Here is a 24,202-nt window from a genome sequence, read left to right on the forward strand (position 1 = left end):
AATGAAACATTTAATCAGTATGTCTGGAAACCCTCAGATCTATAGTTCTATAAATTATAAACCCTAAGAGCTCCTTGAACAACAAGAAAAAAAAATCAGTTTTCTGCATTTTCCTTTGAAAAAAGAATTCCTTCAATTGTGGCCTTATTAATAGAAGTTTTCAACGAAAATAATTGTTTGCAATTTCTAACATTGCCGAGAGGCCCTAGAAAATAGAGTGGAATGGAAACAAAAACTGAACCGTTTCATTTAGTATATCTGAAAACTCTAGAACTATAGTCCTATAGAACTATAAACCCTAAGAATTCCTTGAGCAGCCAGGAAAATAAATTTTCAGTATTTTCCTCTGAAAAAAGAATTCCTTCAATAGTGGTCTTATTAATAGAAGTTTTCTGGGAAAATAAGTTTGTGGCAATTTCAAACATTGGCAAGAGGCCCTAGAAAATTGGTGTTGAATGGAAATAAAAACTGAACCATTTGAATTGGCATAACTGAAAACCCTAAGAACTATAGTCCTATAGAATTATAAACCACAGGTATTCCTTGAGCAACAAGGAAAATCAGATTTCCACTTTTTTGTCTGACAAAAGAATTCTAGCATTGCAAACATTGCCTAGAGGCCCTAGAAAATGGAGTGGAATGGAGACAAAAACTGAACTATTTGAATTAGCATATCTGAAAACCCTAATAACTATAGTCCTGCAGAATTATAAACCCTAAGAATTCCTTGAGCAAAAAGGAAAATAAATTTTCAGCATTTTCTCTGAAAAAAATTCCTTCAAATGTGGTTTATTTAGTTGATTTTTTTGCGAAATAAATTTGTGGCCATACCAAACATTACCAAGATCCCCTCAAAATGGTGTTGAATGGTCACAAAACTCAACTATTTAAATTGGCGTACCTGATAACCATAAGAACTATAGTCCTATAGAATTATAAACCCTGAGAATTCCTTGAGCAACAAGGAAAATCAATTTTCCGCATTTTCCCCCGAAAAAAATCATTCTTTCAATTGTGATTTTATTAGTAGAAGTTTCCTGCAAAAATAAATTTGTGGCAATTCCAAACATTGCCAAGAGGCCCTAGAAAATGGTATTGAATGGAAATAAAAATTGAACCATTTGAATTAGCATATCTGAAAATCCTATGAACTAAAGTCCTATAGAATTATAAACCCTAAGAATTCCTTGAGCAACAAGGAAATTCAATTTTCCGAATTTCCCTCTGAAAAATGAATTCCTTCAATTGTGGTTTATTTAGTGGAAGCTCTCTGCGAAATAAATTTGTGGTAATTTCAAAAATTGCCAAGAAACTCTATAAATGGTGTTGAATGGAAAGACAAACTGAACCATTTGAATTAGCATATCTGAAAACCCTAAGAACATTAGTGCTATAGAATTATAAACCCTAAGAATTCTTTGAGCAACAAGGAAAGTCAATTATCTGCATTTTTCTTCTGAAAAAAGAATTCTTTCAATTGCGGTGTTACTAATAGAAGTTTCCTAGGAAACTAAATTTGTGGCAATTTCAAACATTGCCAAGAGGCTCTAGAAAATGCTGTTGAGTGGAAACCAAATTGAACCATTTGAATCGGAATATCTGAAAACCCTTATAACTAAAGTCCTACAGAATTATAAACCCTAAGATTTCCTTTAGCAACCAGGAAAATAATTTTCCCTATTTTCCTCTGAAACAAAAATTCCTTCATCTGTGGTCTTATTAGTAGAAGTTCTCTGCGAATATTAATTTTTATCGATTTCAAACATTGCGAAGAGCCGCTAAAAATGGTGTTTAGTTGGCACAAAAAGAAGCCTTAGATTATAGTGTCGAACGGAAAAAAAACTTAACCATTTGAATTGGCATATCTGAAAACCCTAAAACATATATTCCAATAGAATTGTAAACCCTAAGCATTCCTTGAGCAACAACGAAAATTAATTTTCCGCATTTGTCCGAAAAAAGAATTCCTTCAGTTGTGCTCTTGTTGATAGAAGTTTTTTGAGAAACTAAATTGTTGGCAGTTTCAAACATTACCAAGAGACCCTAAAAATGGTCTTTAATAGAAACAAAAGCTGAACCATTTGAATGAACGTATCTGAAACCCTAAGAACTATAGTCCTACAGAATTATAAACCCTAAGGATTCCTTGAGCAACAAGGTAAACCAGTTTTCCACATTTTCCTTTGAAAAAAGAATTCTTTCAATTGTGGTCTTATTTATAGAAGTTTTCTGCGAAAATAAGCTTGTGGCAATTTCAAACATTTCGAAGAAGCCCTAGAAAATGGGGTTGAGTGGAATTATAAAGCCTAAGAATTCTTTGGGCAACACGAAAAATCAATGTTTTACTTTTTCTGGTTTTACTAAGGATCTCTTTTGCCGGGTTGATAATGCTCGGGCAATTACTTGTTGTCTAGCAATTACTTATCAGTATATACAGAGGTAGACAATGGAGTATTTTGCAATATTTCTAATAGTCCGGACACTCTTTTCGTCTATCAGTGGTAGTGAAAAGTATCTAATTAAGATACTAAAAATGTTGAAGAGCCATCGCCTTATAGAATGTTTTGTTAATTATAAAAAAAAGGAGATAGAGAATTTTTTTTTAAATGAGCAATTCAACAGTTTTCTATGATGTTCCAGTGCCCCCTAGCATTGGAGGGAAAACAGGAAGACAAAAAGAGGACAAATCACATGCAAAAATGTGGCGTTGCTTGTTGTTCAAGCCAAGGGACTGTGACTTTCCTTTACAGGGTTTTTGGCCATAAAGGTTTCAACGGTTTATTTTTTCTTTCGATCCAACGCCCTTTGGATAGGGGACGGGGATTTCAAAACTGTTTTTCAAAATTTCCATGAAATTTGTTTTTGAAATAACTTTTTACCATTAATATTAATCGAAATACCAGCTATCAATCTCGATTCAGCTAGAAATGGAATTTTCTTTTGTTTCTTTAAAACGTGTTTTTTGTTTCTAGTTTTTATTACCATTAGCCATGGTTCTTTCTTTACTAGGTTGCAGCAATCACTGCAACCATGATCATGCTAGAAGTTGAAGATCAAACTTTCTTTTGTTCGGAACAACCACACTAAGAACAAGAGCTAAGAGCTCATATGGCACTTGTGACGAGGCGGGAAGAGCTAAGAGCAAAGAGATCATATGGTATGAGCTCTAACAAAATTCTGTGAATCAATAGATTGATTTAAAAAGGAAAATAAGAGGCTTACTGCTGGCCAGGATTTAAAATAAGAGCTCTGAGTCACGATGTCCTTCTAAATATCAAAATTCATTAAGATCCGATCAGCCACTCGTAAGTTATAAATACCTAATTTTTCTAATTTTTCCTCTCCCTTTAGCCCCCCAGATGCTCGAATCTGGGAAAACGACTTTATCAAGTCAAATTGTGCAGCTCCCTGACACGCCTACCAATTTTCATCGTCCTAGCACGTCCAGAAGCACCAAACTCGCCAAATCACTGAACCCCTCCCCCAACTCCTCCAAAGAGAGCGAATCCGGTGCGATTCTGTCAATAACGTATCAAGGACATTTGTTTATTCTATCCACCAAGCTTCATCCCGATCCCTCCACTCCAAGTGTTTTTCCAACATTTCCCCTTCCAACTCCCACCAAAGTCAAAAGATCTGGTCGGGATTTGAAATAAGAGCTCTGAGACATGAATTCCTTCTAAAAATCAAATTTCATTAAGATCCGATCATCTATTCGTAAGATAAAACTACCCCAATTTTCCCGTTTTCCAAGAATTCCGGTTTCCCCCTCCAACTTTCCCCAATGTTACAGGATCTGGTCGGAACTTAAAATTAGCACTTTCAAGCACAAGCTCCTTCTAAATATCAAATTTCATTAAGATCTGGTCACCCTTTCGTAAGTTACAAATACCTCAATTTTCAAAATTACTCCCCTCCCAATTCCACCAAAGAGAGCAGATCCGGTCCGGTTTTGTCAGTCACGTATCTTACACAGGTTTCTATTCTTCCCATCCAGTTTCATCCTGATCTCACCGCTTTAAGTATTTTTTAAGATTTCCGGTCCCCCCAACTGTCCCTCCCCCCAATTACGCTTGATCCGGTTGAGATTTAAAATAAGAGATCTGAGTTACGAGTTACGAGGTCCTTCTAAATATGAAGTTTCATGAAGATCTGATCACTCCTACGTAAGTTAAAAATACATAATTTTTTCTTATTTTTCAGAATTAACCCCCCCCCCCCAATAGAGCGGATCCGTTCCAATTATGTAAATCACGTATGTAAGACTTCTGCTTATTTTTCCCAGAAAGTTTCATCCCGATCCCTCCAATCTAAGCGTTTTCCATGATTTTAGGTTCCCCCACCCCAAACTTCCCCCAATGCCACCAGATCCGGTCAGGATTTAAAATAAGTGTTTTGAGACACCATATCCTTCTAAATATCAAATTTCATTGAGATCCGATCACCCGTTCGTAAGTTAAAAATCCCTCATTTTTTTCTAATTTTTTCAGAATTAACCCCTCCCCCAACTACCCCAAAGAGAGCGGATCCGTTCCGGTTATGTCAATCGTGTATCGAGGACTTGTGCTTATTTTTCCCACCAAGTTTCATCCCGATCCCTCCACTCTAAGTGTTTTCCAAGTTTTAGGTTTCCCCCTCCCCCCCCCCAATGTCACCAGATCCGGTCGGGATTTAAAATATCAGATCGTGTCTCAGAGCTCTGAGACACGATATTCTTCTAAATATCAAATTTCATTGAGATCCGATCAACCGTTCGTAAGTTAAAAATACCTCATTTTTTTCTAATTTTTCAGAATTACAAACCAATAAAAACAGAAAAATATGTTAAGCGTGTCTGAGAAAGTTGAATATACCCAATAGTCCTGCTTCGGGCCCTCAATTTTATGTATAAAGAATCTTCGGAGAAAATTGGATGGAGATTGGCGTTGGGGAGAGGTGTGAGGCCTCATCCTCTGCCGTTCAATAGTAGAGGTGAAAATATTCATTTATGAGCATAATTTCAACCAGGCGCGTTACATCCACATTTTTCATAGTTAGGGCATTAGCGCTGCCTAAGCAAAGAGCGGTGTGGGCACAAGGTACTATTTATTTATTTATTTTTTTTGTTTAGACCAGTACATTTCGTATCGAAGGAATTGCCGTAGAAACATTAGAAAGGGCTAATTCGATTGAAAATTAAAAGGGCTAATGCCTTTTTTAATAGTCGAACTCCCCTGCCATACCCACCATTTCCCCAAACACATTCAATAAAAATTTTGAGATAGCCGATTTTTTCAGCGTAATTTAAAGATCCAAAAATTATGTCTTTGAGGATGAAAAAACTACCCCCTCACACACACTGCCCTCAGGGCAATGTTTCTTAGCTATGCCCCTGGGTGCATTTAACGTTTATATAGAAAGGCTGATCGCATAAACTTCGGAGGAGGCTAATTGGATTGCTAACCAGAAGTCTAAGTGCCCTTTTTGAGATTTAGAGTGATCGGGGGCCCATTTGTTGTCATAATAGCTTCAAAAAGATTCAATCGATTGAAAATTGAAAGGTTTAGTGCCCTTTTTGATAGTCAAAAGTGATTGGAGGGCAACTAACCTACCTCCCACGCCCACCGTTTTCCAAACCCGTCCAACTAAAACTATGCCATTTTGTTCACCGTAATTGAAAGGCCCGGAAATTATGTCTTTAAAAATGACAGCCCCCCCCCTACATCTCAAGGCAAGGGTTATAAGTTATGCCCTGGGGGCAAATAACGTAAATATAGAAAAGATGATCGTAAAACCTCTGGAGAGGGCTCATTTGAATGGAAAACAGATGTTCTAGTACCTTTTTTAAGATTCAGAGTCATCGGAGGGTGGATGTCCCTCCACATACCTCGTATTTTCCCGAAATGCGTCTGATAAAAATTTTGGGATGGTCATTTGTTGTCATAGAAACTTCAAAAATTGCTCATTCGATTGAAAATTATAAGGACTAGCGGTTTTTAATTTTCGGAAATGATTGGAGGGCAACTAACCCCTCTCCCATGCCCACCATTTCTCCAAAAACATCCAGTCAAAATTTTGAGATAGCCATTTTGTTCAACGTAGTTGAAAGGTCCGCAAATTCTCTTTTTTGGCGGACAGCCCCCTTACAGCCCTCAGGGAAGGGTTGTAAGTTATGCCCTGGGGAAGATAAGGCATATATACAAAGGATAATCGTATTAACTTTGGAGGGAGCTCATTGGATTGATAATCAGAAGTCCTAGTGACCTTTTTAAGATTCAGAGTGATTAGAGGGTGGATACTCCCCCCTCCGACACCTCGTATTTTCTTAAAATACAACTGGTAGAAATTCTGAGGTGGCCATTTGTTGTCATAGAAACTTCGATAAAGGTTCATTCGATTGGAAATTGAAAGGTCTATTTTTTAATGGTCAAAGTGATAGGAGAACAAATAACACCCCTCCCAGGCCCACCATCCCAAACACATCGATTCGAAACTTTGAGACAGTCATTTTGCTCAATGTCAAAATTGCTCAAAACAGCTCATTTGATTGAAGATTGAAAGGGCTAGTGCCCTTTTTTAAAAGCCCAAATTGACTGAAGGGCTACTAATGCACCTCCCACGCCTACCATTTCCCCAAACACATTCAGTCAAAATTTTAAGATGGCCATTTTATTCAACGTAATTGAAAGGATTCGAAATTATGCCGTTGAAGATGACAACCCTACCCCACAGCCCTCAAGGGAAGGTAAGTTATGCCTGTGGTCATATAATGTATATAGAAAGAGTGATCGTATAAACTTCAGAACGGGCTCGTTGGATTGGTAACCAGAAGGTCTAGCCCTTTTTAAGATTCAAAGACATGAGAGGGTGGATTCCCCCCCCCTCACACCTCGTATTACCAAAACGAGTCCGATAGAAAATTTGAGATTACCATTTGTTGTCGAAATAACTTCGAAAACAGCTCATCCGATTGGAAATTGAGATTGCCAGCGCCCTTTTTAACAGCGGAAAGCAATTGGAGGGCAACTAAACACCCTCCCGTGCCCACCGTTTCCCCATACACAGCCAATAAGAATTTTGAGATAACCATTTTGTTCAACGTAAAGGTCCAGAAATTATGTCTTTGAGGATGACAACTCCCCCACAACCCTCAGGGCAAGAGTTGTAAGTTATGCCTTGGGGGTATATAAAGTATACAGAAAGGGTAATAGTATAAGCTTCGGAGGGGCTCATTGGATTCGTAATCAAAAGTTCTAATGCCCTTTTTAAGGTTCAGAGTGATTGGAGGGTAGATAACCCCCCTCCCAACCTCGTATTTTCCCGTAATGAATCTGATATACTTTTTATAAGACCGTTTTTTGTCGTAGAAACTACAATAAATGCTCACTTGATTTGAAATTGAAAGGGCTAATGTCCTTTTTAAAAGTCAAAAGTGATTGGAGGGCACCAAGCCCCCCACCACGCCCATGTATTCCCAAAACACATCTAATCAAAATTTTGAGATAACTATTCTATTCAGTGTAGTTGAAAGGTCTCAAATTTGTCTTGAACAACCCCCATACTTTCTCAAGACCAGAACATAATTTATACTTTAATGAAAAATAAAAAATGGCTGTGGATTGTCAGTTTAGTATACATATACCGATATATATTCCTTCATTTTTTAACAATTTCGAATTTATTAAAGTTAAAAAAAAACGTTTTAGACGTATTTTGTTTATTTGAATTATATAATAAATAACCGAGTCAAATCAAAACCAGGAAAAATTAACATTAGTAAGGCTGATAACGCCAATGCCTTTTCAAGACAAGAACATAATTTGCACTTTACTGAAAAAAACACATTTCAAATATTTTCAGTTTCCTTTTACTTGCTTAAAATGTATTTACTAGATATATGAAGGGGAAAGTTCTCCCTCCTGCACTCCAATTACATTACGAGTGTCTGGCGTCTTTTTTAAGAGTGACAAGAGATTGGAGGGGAATCAGCCCTTCTTTCAATCCCATTTATTTTGTAAACGCATCCAATCAAAATTTTGAGACAGCCATTTTGTTCAGCATAGTAGACGGTCCAGCAACTATGTCTTTAAGGATATTAGGTATGTCAACCCCCCACAATTATGCAATTGGCTCATAATGCTTCAAAACTGAATTTTGCTTTAAAATAAATCAAAAGGCATTGTGTTAAATGGTTGCCGATAAGACACCTCAGCAGTATATCGAGAACGACTGGGGGTATCAATTTGAAACCTTTGGGGATACTGCTATTACTACCACCAAAAACAAAAAGAACAATAGGGAATTCTTTTCGCAAGACAGTGGGGCTGTAATTAAAATGAATATTTGGCTCCTTTGTCCAAGGGCCGTCATCAGCAAAACATAAATATATAGAAAAAGAAAAACTTACAACAAGTTACGACCCATATAACCAAATCGAATAATAAAAAAAAAAAAAAAAAAAAATCCCAGCATCCCTTCTTCAGCGAAGTTCAACCAGGACTAATAAATAAAGAGAGATGAAACGAGGCAATTCAGCAGCCATGTGTTTGTACATCCTAGCCACAAAATACTTCTTTGAAGAATCCACCATTATTAGCAATACCTAGGTATAAAGCAGGTAGTTCTAGAAGCAATTGAAATCAGACTTAAGATTAATAATAATATTTCCGTAAATAAGGATTTGGGAGAATATTCACTAAATGCTCCATACACAAATTTAATTGAAAACGATCTTACAAAATATTAAAAAAAAACAGAAGATATTAACAAAGAACCAGTCACAAATAGACCTTTGAGTTCAGCTGCCAAAAAAGCAAGATTGGTACTAAAAACGTGTTAATAATCAAACTCCTTTCATTTCATTTAATTGCCTCTTTTCATCTCACTTTATTTTTCAGCGCTGGTTGAACTTCGTTGAAGTAAGGGTGCTGGGACTGTTAAAAAAAAAACATTTTAGTTATATTGGTAATATCTTTCTTCTTCTATCTTTCTTCGTAAGTTTTTCTTTTTCTATATATTTATGTTTTGCCGAGGACAGCCCTTGGACATAGTGCTTAAATATTCATTGAAATATTAGATTGAAATATTCATTGAAATATATGAAATATTAGATTTCCAAAAGAGTGTAAAGAGTGAAAAGAGTGTAAGTGTATCCAGGTTGTTAAAGAGCATATATAGAATCTCTTAGGAATGATATCAAGTTTTATTTTGTAGGTTAACTTCAGAAGCTATAAAATTAAAATAAAAAAACACTGTCTGTGTCAGGATTAAAACATACAAATAGAAACCCAAGCTAAGGATTCTTATAGTCAAGCTAAGGATCACAATATTTTTTTTCCATGAAAAAGACTATGTCTATAAGAAACCTACAGATATTAATTAAAAAAACTTCTTCCACAAGATAAGTTTTTCAAAGAAAAGTAAAGAACTCCATTGAGCCAAGAAAAAGTGAAAATAAAGTCAAGCAATTTTCACTGCATAAAGCTACCACAAATTATAATCATTGAATAAATGAAACTATAAATGAACAGAAATTACAATAAATAGCCGTGTCACACTCAAAATAAGTAACAATTAACATGGGTAGGACTGATAAACCCGTATGCCTTCTCAAGACAAGAACACAAATTGTGCTTTACTGAATACAAAATATGTTTGAAATGCTTTCATCTTTCTTGCTTTCATAACTGAAAAATTATCAAAACCTTAACGAAGAAATGTCAGTATATGTCAACTTAAAGAAGAATCCCCAGTAATTTGTTAGTTTAAAAAAACAAATTTGAAAAAGTTTTTAAAAATATTTATATTAAAAAGAGGCGATTATGAAGTCTCTGTTTTATAAATTTTATTTTGTTTAATTTGAAACCCTTTCACATTGAGAAGGGCACATCATTTTATTCATGGAGGCACATCTCCTGGGCTTTTCAATTTCCATCTTTCTTTTTAATGTGAACCTTACTGTATTATCATATACAAGTTGACTTAACACACGATTGACGTCACATGTGGTAGGATTTGTCTATGGTGAAAGAATCAGATGAGCAATAAAGATTTTGTCTTGCAAAACACAGAAAATGACTAAGAAGGAACTAAGCAAATGAATCTCCTGCACACACACAAAAAAATTTAATACTCACAAAACCAATTACCGCGATACAGACTACCTCTAGCCAACCCATTACCGTAGACCAATACAAAAGTTGTTGAATTTTATGGACCCTTTGGTTAATACGGCTTTAAAGGCAACGCAATAAGGCAACGCAATTCATTAGTAGTTTTAAGTTCAGCCAACAATTAACAGCTATGCTACTTAGATAATTTCCTTAGTTCATAAATGTATGATGATAATATACCAAGTATTTGCATAGATTTTGGAAAGGAAAGAATTCACTTAATAGAACCAAATTGCTACAAGAAGAAAACTATGGAAACTGTTAAGAAAAAAATAGCTTCTGTTAGTTCTCAGTCGGCACGTTCAGTATGTAAAATTGGATCAAGCGGTTATCTATCAGGGTAAGAAATTTTGCCTATGGTCAAGCATATATCACATTAAGCAGATTGTGATCTTTAGAAGGATTGCAAATTAAAGAACGGGACTGTGACAACCTTCCAGGAAAAATACTTTGCAACAAAGAACCGAAAAACGAAATATATACAATCTGGAATTACAAAACTCAAAATTAAATATTATTGGTAACACTTTTGGTTTATTCTCTCTTGTTTCACCCACTGATTTTCTTCATTTTTTTTCTTTGATTCAGTATTATTTCTGTTTCTTTACTTTTTTCTATGTTTGTTAATTGTTTTTTTTTCCAATCTGTTTTTCCTGGACGGTCATATAGATTTACGGCCAATAGCTGCAACCTAGTAAAAAATAAAGCAGGGTCAATAGTAATCAACAATTAGAACATGAGTTTAAAGAACTGTCAAGTAGGAAATACTGTCATTTGTAGCTGATTCAGCAATGGTTACAATTATTTTGATTGGTCATAAAAACAAAATGTTATTTTTGAAACAAATCTGTAGGAATTTCGAAAAACAGCCTGAAATTCTTCGACAATGGTGCCTTGAAAAAAATTACTTATTTTCTCATTATTCTTTTTAATAATACTAGAAAATCCTGCGCCCCCTTCATGGAAGGTCTCTTCCCTCATGATAAATTACTCCATGGAAAGATCTTCCAACGAGACCCCTACCTCCGACAAATCGCGCCAAAGGTATGCCTCTCCTACCTTTGTGATTGCTGGTGACTTTAACCAAACAGCAGTGGGCTTCCAGTGTCTTGAATTTGCGGCAATTCGTCGTAATACTGACCCATCAGTGTCAGCATATTTGACTTGATCTTAACGAGCCTTAGTGACTTTTATGATGCACCGCGGTCCTCTCCAGAATTCTGCAGAACCTTGCCAGAATTGGAGAGTTATATTATTATTATTGGAGTTATTTCATAATTTTCTGGGTAGCAAATTTAGCCAGCCCCAAAACCGAAAATGTTGAAACTACTATAATACCATTAACAAGAGATTTGATTTCTTCATTCGGTCGTTGGATCGGCAAATACAATTTTGATAACATTTGATCCGAGCCGTACATCCACTTCAAGTCAGTAGGCTAGACAGCCAACTTCAGGAGAAGTTCCATGCTGGACTCCCGACTAATTACTGGTACAGATACTGATAAACCATGGATCACAAGTGACGTCAAGGACTTCATTTAGACTCGCAGCCACTTTCACAGCAACGGCGATTCAGTTGTTTCAGCCAAGTTACCGAGCCATATTGTCAAACTGAATTGGTGAGTGGAGAGATAATTTGTAAAAGATAAAATTATACCCTTACTTACGACAGATCTAGACAAATGGCATTAGTCAGCAAAAAGATTTGCTGGTGAAATGACACCCAGGGCCTTAAGGGCATTAAAGAGGATGGTACCTTGCTATCGGCGAAGGAAGTGAACTCATTTTTTGTTGGCAGCTGTACCGCTTTTCTGTCAGTCACCGGTCCATAAATTGAATCTCTCCTTATTGAAGGAGAGATTAATAACTTAGGTGAAATTTCTGAGTTGGCTGTTAACAAGGAACTTCAGAAGCTGAATAAGAACTGTGCGTCCTACACTGGTGAGCTACCTTTAAAGTTGTTACGTGAATTCCCTTTTTCCTTGTCAAGTCACTCGCCTCCATTTTTAACCGGTATTTCCTAAAGCTAGTACCGAGATATTAATCAGAAGAGAGCGTAAGTTCGCGTCATACCTAAAGTGAAAGTTCTCAAATCTTGAAACCAACTCCAACCTATCTCAATAACCCTGATATTGTAAAAGGTAGCAGAAACACTTATTCACCATGAGGTAATGTCACAGGTTTCTCCTTCTCTTGACCTAGATCAGTACCTATTCTTGAAAGGAGGCAGCACAACTGCTTAGTTAGTGAGAATCCATCACCTCATTATCGAGTGACTTGACTGTGGAAGTGTGATTGTGATATTCTCCTTGTAGATTACCAAAAAACCTTTTATTTTATTCACCAATTTCATAGCTATGAAAAATTTAGGCGTAATGAGAGTGTGCAAACATAATCTCCTTGAAATGATCTTTTTTTTTTGTAAGACCGTTTCCAGTGCCTAGAGCCTAGTTTCCACAGCCTTTTCCCTAAAGATACCTACTCCGAATGGGCTGAGCTCACGTGTAGTGCTCCACAAGGCGCAAAACTTGTTTAGCTGCTTTTATTTATAGCTGTTATAAACTTTGTCCTTTCTGAATTTGAGGACGGATTTAAGTACGTAGATGAAACGTCAGCTCTTCTGAAATATCTAATTTAAAACATTAAGGTGGCTCCCCAGTTCTGCGATACAATGATGAGCGATTTTAAAGACCAATGTACAATCAACAGCCTTCCAATCAAAGAAGAAAAAACCAAAATCCTTCGCTTTAATCTTCTTAAGAGGCACTTTGTCAGTCCTCCTCCTTATCCTAGTGTATCTTCGGCTCTTATTTACGGTGTCACTTTTAGCAGCTACTGCTCGTTTATCATTCATGTTGATGCAATCATTGAAAAGGCGAATGGTGCGATGCATACCCTTATCTTGCTACGTCGTTGAAGAAGCGAAAAAGGAGATTCAAACAATCTGGAGTTACAAGGCTCAAAACTAAATATTATCGGCAGCACTTTTGGTTTATTCTCTCTTGTTTCACGCTCTGATTGTCTTCATTATTATCTTTGTGTCAGTTTTAGTTCTCTTTCCCTACTGTTTTTTCTATGTTTGTTCATTATTTTTTTTCCCCGATGTGTTTTTCCTGGACAGCCATAGAGACTTACGGTCAATAGCTGCAACCTAGTAAAAAATAAATCGGGTCAATAGTAACCAACAATTAGAAAACGAGTTTAAAAATCTGTCAAGTGGGAATTATTGTCACTTATAGCTGATTGAAGAATGGCTACTATTATTTTGATTGGTCATAAAAAAAAATGTTACTTTTGAAACAAATTTGTAGGAATTTTGAAAAACAGCCTGAAATTCTTCGACAATGGTGTCAGATCAACTTGAAAATTACACCATTAAAACTCTCATCGCGCGCAATAGCAATTGTACGCTTAATGCTTGCGAAATGTCATTACAATGCTGAATGTTGAAAAATAGAACTATGTTTAATTTAACTGTAATTCTTATCTCTTAGAAACAAAATCGTAATACAGAAAATATATCACCAATAAGAATTCAACAAAATCGGTATTTGAAAGAAATTAGCTCCACTTAGCTTTTTTTTACGAGGGATTAGTAGAAAGAGCCATTAGAATGAACTCTTCTTGTAAAAATAGTTAATTTTGTTAAGTAAAAATGAAAAACACATCTGTAGCTCTAATGTCTTCTGCGGCATCTATCACAGCCGTTTATTACTTTGAACGGAAGAAAGGCTACGCCATTCTAGATTCTATTGAAGTTCTTTGGAATAAAGTCAAAGAAGGTTTCCAAGCTTCCAGGGCTGTTTTATTAGAGCCGTCACTGCATAAATTCAATTACCCAGATGAGGACCGACCTCAACAAGAAAACAAAGTTGAAGAAGACTTAAATATAGAAAATCCTAACGCAGACAAGGAAAAAAGCAAGCAGGTGATCATAAATGAAACGAAGGATGCTGAAAAGTTGGTCAAAGTAGTAATTAGTGATAAAAAAGGTTTTAACACTGATGAACGCTTGGAGCTAGAAAAAGTTGAAGAAAAAAGCAAGCAAGAAATGAAAAACAACGCTGAAAAAGATTTGGACCTACAAAACATTGATCCATATATTTTACCCTCTTCTCGTCCATCAGCTTCTCAGCTTTCCAATGAGCAGTCATCCTCTCAAGCCAAAAAATTTTCTCAACGTTGGCTAAAAGAAATTGGAGGCGAAAAAGGTAAACAATGGTGCAGGAAATTTATAATCAAAAATATCTTCAAAAAAAGAAGTCAGTTCATGCTCAGGCTACCAAACTAGCCTGTCTACCAGGCCAACCCCCAACCAAACCTCCCCAAACATATGCTCCACAAGCACAACCAACCATCCCCCTTTCTGGCCGTACTCCCCACAATTTCAAATACCAGGAAAGTCAATGATTTCAATGCCAAGAAAGGCATGGATGCTGTCATTGAAGAATTAAAAAAGAGATAGAACATGAAAAAAAGAACTAGTGAGGAAATGCTGCAGTCTTGGTTGTGTTGTTTGTTTTCTTAGTCGTCTTATTTGTAATTTTGTTGCATTGAGTTATTCGTAATGTTGTTTTTAATGTTATTAATGAAAACAAGTTTTTTGAAACTGAAAATAAAGAGCAACATTTAAACTTAAAACGAACAGAAATTACTCCTTATATGAAAGGGGGTGTTCCCTCCTCAACGCCCCACTCTTTACGCTAAAGTTTGACTATTTTTCTCAACTCTACTTTTTAAAACAGCAAAAACCTCTAGCGTTAAGAACGGGGCGTTGAGGAGGAAACATCCCCTTTCATATATGGAGTAATTTCTGTTCGTTTTAAGCTTTAATGTTGCTCCTTACTTTCAGTTAAAAAAACTTGTTTTTCCTTAATTTCTGAACATTTTTTAATTAATGCATGTTTTGATTTTGGCTCTCTACACATGAATAATTAAAACACAATTTGCATTAAAACACAATTTGCATATTTAATTTATTTTTTGGCTAAATGGCTTTCTCATAGTTTTGATCAAACGATATTGAGAAAAACAGGATCGTGGGAGGAGACCTAGTTACCCTCCAGTTCTTTGGTTACTTAAAAAGGCAACTAGAACTTTTAATTTTTTTAAACGGTTTTATTAGGAAAAATATACGTAACTTACGAACAACTTACGTAACAAACTTTTATATTCGTGTGTTTTTATCACGTACTAGCTGGGGCACGATGGCTTCGCCGCGGGGCCCCAGCACTCGGCACGTGGCAGGCTTCTATATATGGATTCTCATTGTCCCTTGTGTTCTAACCGCAGACAATTTGCTGTCTTTTCATATTGCAGTTTTTCAGAGATATTTGACTATTAAAGCAAGTCCAATTTCTAACAGTGATATCTAAGCAAGCCCAGGTTCGCGTTGCTCTTGTAATACATCGACACGCTTTCTTTTGGTAATTTCTTTCCGAGCCGCAAGCCTAACCCCTACCCCCTTCCGCTAAAGCAATACTTATGCAAGGTGCTAATTTTTAACTGCGTTAAAGTTGTTGTTATGCAACATTCTTCGCAGTCCCTTTGTCTGTGCAAATAAATAGATTGCCCGGTTTACCGACTCTTGAGCATACAGCATATAATTGTCCATAGGAAAAACGATCCGTATTAAGATCTAAACCACATTTTTCTAATGATTGCCCTTGAGCTTTGTTGATGGTGATTGCAAATGCTAATCAAATTGGGAATTCTATGAAATTGAAAAGGCAGATCTGTTGGAATCATGGGAATGCGAGGAAATAAGAACAGCCTCACCCTCGGAAGGCCCTGTCAAGATTGTTGCCTCTATTGCGTTTTCCATTGTTTTTTTTTGCGGCAAGTCGCGTGCCGTTGCAAAGCCTTGGTGGGTTAATATTTCGCAACAGTATTATTGGTATGCCTATTTTTAGTTGACCTCGGGAGAAATTTGGCAACTTGCATTCAATTCAGCATTGCTATCACTGATGCAATACAGTTACAAAAATTTGTGATGTCCAACTGAGAATGGTAGAAGGGAGCCTCCTCTATGATAGTTGCCATTTTTACTTTGAAAGTAGGTATAAAATGACCTTGATCTTCGATTTGGGCACCAAACGACGTCATTTGGAAACATGAGTTATATTTCCTGATGTTTGTTAAAAAACGCTTCGATTCAGACGTATACCCAGTAAGCAAAATGTTCAATGGTCCTGGTGGTGCAGCCAGTTGAGGAAGCTTAACTTTTCCTGAGGTGCAACACATTCCTATTGTTTCGCCTTTAAATTTCAAGGCCTTGTAATAGGGACAAATTTCAGACATAGCTCCGATTTGAACATCTCGATAATCATCGGAAGGGTAGTACTTGAATGCCAGGCGATTATACACACATTGCTTTTGTAATACATCGACACGCCTTCTTTTTTTGCTTTCTCTTTCAGCAGCAAGTCTGGTTTCGTGTTGTTCTTGTGGTTCCTTGACACACCTTCTTTTTTTTACTATCTCTGTCAACTGCAAGCCTGGTTTTGCGTTGCTCTGGTGAATCCTCGACACCTCTTCTTGTTTTACTTTCTCTATCAACCGCAAGTCTGGTTTTGCGTTGCTTTGGTGGTTCCTCGGCATGCCATCTTCATTTACTATCTCTGTCAACTGCAAGCCTGGTTTTGCGTTGCTCTGGTGAATCCTCGACACGCCTTCTTTTTTTACTTTCTCTTTCAACTGCAAGTCTGGTTTTGCGTTGCTCTGGTGGTTCCTCGACACGCCTTCGTTCACGTAAGTTGGACATTGCTAATCTGGCCCTTTTTCTTTGAGCCGTAAGCCTTGTTTTGCGTTTCTCTGGTGTTTCCTCCCGGTGTGCTCTTTTTGGTGCCATTGCAGGATTAGTGGTACTTTCTCTTTGAGCCGCAATCATTTATATTGAGTAAGACGTCATATTGAATAAGACGTCAAATTGAATAAGACGTCGTATTGAATAAGACGTCATATTGAATATGACGTCATGTATTCACATGAAAGCCTCCTTATATTGCAATGACGTATTTTTTAATATGACGTCATATATAGATTTTTTTTTGTTTTTTAATTTTTATTTATTTTTCTGAAATTTCTTTTTTGTTTTTTTAATTTTTTTGTTTTAGTTTTTTAGTTTTTTTAGTTTTTTCTTTATAAATATAAATATTATAATAAATATTATTTATATTTTAGATTTTTTTCCTCTTTTTATTTTTTTAGGTTTTTTGCCTTTTTTCTTTTTAGTTTTTTTAGTTTTTACCTTTAGATAGTGTAACGGACAGATGAACAGTGCATTTTTATTTATATAGAATAAGATATGAGGGGGTTTGCCCCCTCGTTAATACATATCCCTTTAAACTAAAGCTTAACTTTTATCCCAGTTCATTAAGAATGACCCCTGAATCACAAATGCCGTAGAATAAATAGTTGAAAATAATGAAAAATACTTTAGCGTAAAGAGCGAGGTATTAGGAGGAGGTGAACCCCTCATATGCGTAATAATTTCTGTTCGTTTTAAATTTTAATGTTGCTCCTTACTTTCAGTTGAAAAAAAATTCTATCTATTTTTTCATTGTTTTTTTTATAAATGCTAGAAAATCCTACACCCCTTCATGGAAATTCTCTTCCCCCACGACAAATTTTTCCATGTAAAGTCCCTCCACATAACCCCTCCCCTCAACCCCTCCCCTTCAACTAAAAAAAATATGAAAATGTCTGTACACTTCCCAATAACCATTACTATGTGGAAACACTAGTCACAGTCTGTAACTTGTAGCCCCACCCACGGGGACTGTGGGGGGTGTAAGTCGTCCCTTAAGACATAATTATTAGGTATCTCAGCTATGCTGAATAAAATGACCATCTCAGAGTTATGATCCGGTGACTTTGGGAAAAATGAGCGTGGGAAGTGTCATAGGGCCCCTCCAGTTTTTTAGTCACTTAAAAAGGGCACTAGAACTTTTAATTTCCGTTAAAATGAGCCCTCTTGCCATATTCTAGGACCACTGGGTCGATATGATGACGCCTGGGAAAACAAAAACAAAAAAACAAAAACAAATAAACACGCATCCGTGATTTGTTTTGTGGCAAAAAAAAAAAAATTCTATATTTTTGTAGATAGGAGCTTGAAGCTTCTACCATATGGTTCTCTGATACGCTAAATATGATAGTGTGATTGTCGTTAAGATTCTATGACTTTTAATGGGTATTTCCCCCTATATTCTAAAATAAGGTAAATTTTCTCAGGCTCGTAATTTTTGATAGATATAAATACACTTGATGAAACTTATATATTTAAAATCAGCATTAAAATGTGATTCTTTTGATGTAACTATTGATATCAACATTCCATTTTTTAGAGTTCCGGTTACTATTGAGCCGGGTAGCTCCTTACTACGGTTCGTTACCACGAACTGTTTGATTTGTAATGTGGCTGTAATAGTGCTTAGATGCATTATTTGTTGTCTTAGTAGCCTTAGCCGTATTGTTTGTTGTCTTATTTTTAATGCTGTTGTGTTGAGTTATTCGTAATGTTATTATTGATGCTATTTGTACCGTTGTGGTATTGTCTTATTTGTAATGTTGCTGTAATAGTGCTTAGTTGCATTATTTGTTGTCTTAGTAGTCTTAGCTGTATTATTTGTTGTCTTAGTTGTCTTACTTGTAATATTGTTGTATTGAGTTATTCGTAATGTTATTTGTGATATTATTTGTAAAGTTGTGGTATTATCTTATTTGTAATGTTGCTGTAATAGTGCACTATTTGTTTTCTTAGTCATATTATTTGTTCTTCTAGTTAGTAGACTTATTTGTAATATGTTTGTATTGATTAAGCCTCCTATAAGGTCAACTTTTGGGCCTGAAATATCAGTTGTATTTGTTCTCTTTTCTGTTTTTGTTTTTTATATTTTTGTTTTATCGTTTTATTCTTTCGTTTTATATGTATATTGTTTGTATAGTATGGCTTAGGTGTTTTTGTTTACCTGTGTGTGGTCGAACCGATGGGTACAATATGTCTGGTTAGGTGTGGTATTTGTAGTTAGGTGAGTGGATGTTTTGAATGGATATGTGGGGGTTTTGTGGGTAGGTAAGTTGCGCTAGGTTAGTTTGAGGTTTCTTGGGTGGGTTGATTAGATTAGGAAGGGGTTGGGCGGTTGGGTTTATAGGTTAGGTATGGCTAGGTTAGGCTGGGTTAGGATGGGGTTGGGCGGCTGGGTAGGTTAGGCTAGGCCTGGTAAGGCTAGTTTTAGTTAGGCTAGGTTAAGTTAGGTTATCTAGTAATAGCTGTTAGGTTAGTCTGGGTTAGGATAGGTGAGGCTAGGTCAAGTTAGATTGGTGTTGGGCTGGTGTTTAGGTTAGGATTGGGTTAGGTTAGGACGAGGCCGGGGTTTGCATGGATGGGTGTTTTGTAGATGTGTAGGTTAGGCCAGGTTAGATTGGGGTTATGTGGGAGGGTAGGCCAGGTTAAGATGGGGCGGGGGGGGGGGTAGGTTACTAGGTTAGACAAGGCTAGGCTAGGTTATTGTTTGGAGGGTCGGTAGGCTAGGCTTGGCTTAGCAAGGCTATGTTTAGTAAAGCTAGGTTTAGTTAGACTTTATTTGAGCGAGTGGGTAGGTTAGGGTGTTTTTTTTTTAATAAGTAAGGCTAGGTTTTGCGGGTGGGTAGGTTAGCTTACAATGGGGCTGGGTGGGTGGGTTCTTAGTTGGGTGGTTAGACTATGTTATGATGGTCTTGGGTGGCTGGGTAGATTAGGGTGGATTTTCAAGTCAGGTAGGGCTAGGTAAGGCTAGATTTTGAATAGTTCGGGTGGCTGGGTTTAGTTAAGTTTTTTTTTAGGATGGAGTTGTGTGGATGAGTATGTTAAGTTGGGTTTTTAAGGTTCGGTAAGGCTAGATTTTGCGAATGCGTATGATAGGCTAGGATAGAGTGAATTTATAAAACGCATTTCTTATTGCGTTTTTTCATAAACCGATACAAAACACTCCACTGAATCAAAAATACCGTTATCAGGTGATAATTCTCTAAGAAATAAATTAGAGTCCTGTTGTCCTGTGAGCTATCTGGCAAAACACTTTCGGCTCAGCCGAATTGGCATACGAAGTTGAATTGGGATCGTGCTAATGTCCCACTATACCTTGCTACGCTAACTGCTTTACTCTCGACCATAAAAGTGCCATATCACCTGCTGCAAACGTCAGTTTCCTCGCGTTCAAGTACAGTTGACCTAAATTTCCATTATTGTCAAATCGTCCATTGCCTTAAATCAGCTTCCAAAGCTGCAGTGCCTGTGGATAAAGTTAGGATTGGTACAAGAAAGCCTAATTGGAACGTTGATCCTGAAGTAAAACGTGCTAAGCAAAAAGCCAAATTTTGGCTACGTATATGGATATCATGTGACCGACCATCTTCCGGAGCTGTTTTCTCTGTGAAACAAAAGTGTAAACTTGAATATAAGGCCAGTTTGAAGAGGGCACGCTTGAATGCATGGCCAGGCCCCACCGATAAGGCCTCCTGGAATAAGGTTATTAATAGTGAGAAATGTTTCCCATCTACCCTATCTTGTCTCCAGCTAGCTAATTTTGTTGATCATTATAAGCGTGTATTCAGTGTATTTAATAGTTTTCTTCAGTCTTTTTATTATAAGTTGCTTAAACCGCTTTTACCATACCGTCTCCTGCAGGCTCATGTCCAGCCTGTAGCAATATCTGAAATTCGCCGGGCTTTAAGAAAAATTAAGCGTTCAAATAGCCTTGATGGTGACGGCCTTTCTTACCGATTTTTTGCTTATGATTGTCCTGCTCTACTTAACCATCTACAAATATTTTTCCAGTCTTGCTTAGCACAGTCGCTTGTTCCTGATAGTTTCCTTTGTGGCCGTGTAACGTCTATCCAAAAGCGAGGCAAGGACCCCATGTCATGTGTGAATTATCGTCCCATTACAGTATCGTGTTTCTTAAGTAAGTTGCTTGAACATTTGTTACTACCAGAAATTGAGTCGCTTATAGTTTTTTATACGCTTATAGTCTCTTTACGCTATAGTTTGACTCTTTCTCTCAACTCTTCTTTTTAAAACAGTAAAAAACTTTAGCGTAAAGAGCGGGGCGTTGATGAGGAAGCAGCCCCTTTCATATACGAAGTAATTTCTGTTCGTTTTAAGTTTTAATGTCGCTCCTTACTTTCAGTTGAAAAAACTTGTTTTTTTTATTTAATTTCTGAACATTTTTGAATCAATGCATGTTTTCATTTTGGCTCTCCGCAGAGAAATAATTAAAACGAAATTTGCATTTTTTTTTTTTTTTGGCTAAATGGCTTTCTCATAATTTTGATTGAATGATTTTGAGAAAAAAGAGCGGGGGAGGAAGCCTAGTTGCCCTCCAATTTTTTGGTTAATAAAAAAGGCAACTAGAACTTTTAATGTTTTACGAATCTTTTTATTAGTAAAAGATATACGTAACTTATAAACTAGCTTACGTAAAGAATTTTTTATTCTCATGTTTTTATTACACATGTGAGAGGGTTCGTCCCCTCGTCAGTACCTCTCTCTTTCCACTAAATCTTAAATTTTGGCCCAATTCATTAAGAAACATTACTAAAAATACTTTAGCGTAAAGAGCGAGGTATTAGGAGGAGGTTAGCCCCTCATATGGGTAATAATTTCTGTTCGTTTTAAGTTTTAATGCTGCTCCTTACTTCCAGCTGAAAACAACTTTTTCATATTTATTTTTTCATTGTTTTTTTTTTTTAAGAATAATGCTAGTAAATCCTGCGCTCCCTTCATGAAAATTTTCTTCTTCCATGACAAATTCCTCGATGAAAAGTCCCCCCAGTATATCCCCCTCTTTTCAACCCCTCCTCCAACCAAAAAATCCTCCTGAAAATACCTGTACACTTCCCAATAACCATTACTATATGTAAGCACTGGTCAAAGTTTGTAACTTGTAGCCCCTCCCACGAGGACTGTGGAGGAGTAAGTCGTCCCCAAAGACATAGTTATAAGGTTTTTCGACTACGCTGAATAAAATGGCTATCTCAGAATTTTGATCCGTTGACTTTGGGAAAATAATTAGCGTGGGAGGGGGCCTAGGTGCCCTCCAATTTTTTTGGTCATTTAAAAAAGGCACTAGAACTTTTCATTTCCGTTAGAATGAGCCCTCTCGCAAAATTCTAGGACAACTGGGTCGATACGATCACCCCTGGGAAAAAAAAAAAAAAAAAAAAAAAATAAAAATAAACACGCATCCGTGATCTGCCTTCTGGCAAAAAATACAAAATTCCACATTTTTGTAGATAGGAGCTTGAAACTTCTACAGTAAGGTTCTCTGATATGCTGAATTTGATGGTGTAATTTTCGTTAAGACTATGACTTTTAGGGGGTGTTCCCTCCTATTTTCTAAAATAACACAAATTTTCTCTGGCTCGTAACTTTTGGTGCGTAAGACTAAACTTGATCAAACTTATATATTTAAAATCAGCATTAAAATGCGATTCTTTTGATGTAGCTATTGGCATCAAAATTCTATTTTTTAGAGTTTTGGTTTCTATTGAGCCGGGTCGCTCCTTACTACAGTTCGTTACCACGAACTGTTTGATTTCTGGAGCTTTCGATAATATTGTGCACTCTCAGGCTCTATTTTCCCTTGCGTCTTCAGGTGTTAATCTTTCCGTACTAAGTTTATTGTCTTCTTGGTATTCAAAGTCTAAAATTCAAGTTACCTGGAATGGCCAAATATCTGACCCGGTAAAAATTAATAAGGGAATTCGGCAAGGTGCCGTATTGTCTCCTAGTATATTTAAATGCGTGCTTGCATCGTGCCTGCGCCCCCTTAGAAGTTCTGTTTTTTACGGTAATACTGGTTTGTCTTCTATTGCATATGCAGATGACGTTCTTCTTGTTGCCCGGACTCGCCGTGGATTGCTTTCTAATTTTACTGAATTAACCAATGAATTATCTAAGATTGGACTGTCAGTTAATGCGTCTAAATGCGAGTTTGTTTGTTTTAATAGCCCTTATGCGGTCGCTCCAGTCGTTGCTGGGACTGTAATTCTGCCATGTTCTTCTTTAGTTAGTTGGCTTGGTCTGTGTTTCGGCCCAACACTTTCCACTACCTGTTCATCCCTAGTGAATCAAGCCGTGAAAAACCTACGCGTCGCTTACGGAAAAATATCCCCAAACAAAAGCCGTTACAACCGCAACGGTTTGTGCATGATTTATAACGCTTATTGCGCCACTCTGCTGTTGTTTTTATCAGGCATGGCTCATCTGTTTCGTAAGAAAGATCGACATACTCTACGTACGGCTTATTTCAGATATTGCAAATTCCTCCTCCGGCTTCCTAGATGGCACCGAAACAAAAAAATAATTGCTCAATTTGGTATAGTAGATGTGCCTTCTCGGATTCGGTCTTCCAGTGACGATTTATGTAAAAAGACTGTCAACTTTATTCACGTTTATGACCCTCTGCAGCCTTTTTTCCATATTGTTACTGGTTGATTAGTCCATGTTGTCTTTTGTTAGTTTGAATTTTGTTTTTCTTCGCTGTTTATCGTATTTGTTTTTATTTATTTATTTATAATACTTCGTATTTTGTGTTTTTTATACTTTATGGGTAATAAAGTTCATTCATTCATTCATATGTAATTTAGGCTATTTACTTTAGGCTATATACTTGCGCTATACTTTACTACTAAAGTAAAGTGTACAAATTTGTTACTAAAGTAACAAAGAAGCCGGTTTGTTGAGTGAGTGGCGTGTAATACACAAGTATCGAAATTTTTCTTGGAGAGAGAGAGCCAGATTTCATGGTATTATTTAAAAACGATCAGATATTAAATTAAAAAAACAACATTCTTCAACTGGTATTAAGGAGCAACATCAGAACTTAAAACAAACAGAAATTATTACGTATTTGAAAGGAGTTTCCCCTTCCACAAAACCTTGCTCTTTACGCTAAATTTTTGAATTTTCGTTCTAATTTCTTAAGAACGATTTAAGTTCAAGCTTCATTTATCTCCATAAAATAGTAATAACAAAGAAATATCCTTAAGCGCCCAATGGCCCGT

This window comes from Artemia franciscana, chromosome 18, assembly GCF_032884065.1.
Source record: "Artemia franciscana chromosome 18, ASM3288406v1, whole genome shotgun sequence".
Lineage (NCBI taxonomy): Eukaryota > Metazoa > Arthropoda > Branchiopoda > Anostraca > Artemiidae > Artemia > Artemia franciscana.